The 2,132-nt window shown below is 35.7% G+C and overlaps 1 pseudogene; it reads right to left on the bottom strand.

Moving 5' to 3' along the window:
* Positions 1-1,547: 1,547 nt before the first annotated feature.
* LOC102496124 (cytochrome c oxidase assembly protein COX16 homolog, mitochondrial pseudogene) lies at positions 1,548-1,867 on the bottom strand (annotated as a pseudogene).
* Between the last annotated feature and the right edge of the window lie 265 nt (positions 1,868-2,132).

The following is a 2,132-nucleotide window of genomic DNA, read 5'->3' on the forward strand; positions in this document are numbered from 1 at the left end:
ATGTTTGTTGTGGGATTATTCACAGTTGCTAAGACATGGAAACAACCTAAATGTTCATGAACAGATGAAAGGATTAAAAAGTTTTACTCTATAGAATATTACTCAGCCATTAAAAACAAGACCCTGGCATTTGATAGAAAGTGAATGAATATGGAATATTTATTTCTGAGTGAAGTGATTCAGGCAATGAAAAAGAGACATTGTATGTCTCCACTTAATATATACTGACTATCCACAAATAGCCGTCTCCAAGCACAAACTACATCTTCGATTTCTTTTTTAATTGATACAAAGCATATGTGCTTACTGGAGAGAAAGGAGAGAAAGAGAAGCACTTACAAAAGGGTCATGGTCATGCCACAATCCTTTCTCTCTCCTTTCTCCATCCCATCAGGACTTCAGGCATGCACCTGTACCCTGAGTGTTTTTAAAGCCTCTAGGTCCAGTATTTGAACCATAGTCAGCCATGTGGGATCTTACTCCCTATAACACAGCAAGTCATCATTGTGCCATGGGACTGTTAATTTTGTTGAAAATCAAATAAGACAATTCCATTCATCAAAGGAAGTATATAGAGTTAGAGCTTATATTCTAATAAAGACTATATACTATTTTATATGCTATTAGAATGTGCTATGGTTTGAATGTGCCCCCCCCAAAAAAAAACCAAATTCATGTGTTTTTATCAGATTCCTATTGTGATGGAATTAAGAGAGTGAAAACTTCAACTATGATGTTGAAAGATGAACCCTATGGAAGCTAATTAAGTCTTCAGTATAGGGTTTCTGTAATTGAATCTTGGTTAGTTTCTAATTGTGAAAGAGACACAGAACGACAGGAAGACACAAACACAGCACATGTTTGTTCTGTCTTGGTATGTGCTGCTCTCCATTGTGTTATCCACCGGCAAGAAGACCCTCATCAGAGTTTGTCCATTGACCGTGGACCTCAAAAATGCTGAGCTAAGTAACTTTCCATTAAAATTACTCAGACTCTAGTATCTCTTCTCTGCAATAAAGAATTGACTAAAATAAAATAGGTGCTTGAAACTTAGAAATAATTATGGCCTTTAAAAAGAAAAACTCATGGCAACACTTATCCATCAGAAGCAAGGAAGGCAGAATTTCTGCGATAATCAACAATGCTGAAGTAGCAGACAGAGACTCTGATTTGTATGGATCTGTATTGGAAGTAGAAAAATAGTGAGAGCAGCAACTGGGACTACACAGTAATCCTTCATGATCCCCTTACTCTTCAGTGGTCAAAGTCAGCAAATTAAATGGGGATTTCTATGTTCTATATTCTCTTTTTTAGAAGTATTTGCATTTTTATTGGAAGCTGTGAATAGATGTGACCAACACTATTACTTTTGTTTGGATATAAAAATCAAGAAGGTATATAGATCTTTACTTGACTTTTTATCAAGATTATTTTCCATCAGATTACTCATATCCAGGTTTCTGAAGGTCTGAAATTTTCTTTCTGCTGGATAGGAGTATGTAATAAGAAGTCAAATTGATAACATTTTTATTAAAAAAATGTCATAGTCAAATGGTCTTAGTCTTATAGATTTCTGAATTTCACCCTTGGAGGAGGTCAGGATCCTCTCAAGGCCTTGTTTCTCAAATATTCTTCCAGTCATCCAAAGTAGAGTCCTTTATTTTCTCGAACCCCAACTCTAAAGATATTTTATTTATTTTCAGTTTTTTCTCCAATTTAGGATCAATTTTAAGCCTCAAAGCATCATACCAGATTTGTGAAAATCATGAAGATTGAAAAAATGTCCAACAATCAGAAACAACATGGGGACTCCATAGTGAAGGGTCTTATTCTTGCACAAGGCACACATCACAGAGGGTGAAAACATAATTGAACTCACAGACCTGCTCAGATGTCCTCTAAACACATCCGGAGCATCCTCCCAAATTTCAGTAGCCCAAGCTCCCTCCTACAAAAGGATTCCTTGATTGTTATGATTTTCTACAAATTCTTTAAGAGTGGCATTAATGAGGATGGTGGCCAATAAAATTACCAGAGACATTCTTCACAGGTAAAGAAAAGACAACCATAGAATTTTTTCTAGAATCATAAATGACTCTGTATTGCCAAAGCAATCCAGCACAAGAAGAGTA

This window comes from Tupaia chinensis, unplaced genomic scaffold (genome assembly GCF_000334495.1).
Source record: "Tupaia chinensis unplaced genomic scaffold, TupChi_1.0 Scaffold000362_1, whole genome shotgun sequence".
Lineage (NCBI taxonomy): Eukaryota > Metazoa > Chordata > Mammalia > Scandentia > Tupaiidae > Tupaia > Tupaia belangeri.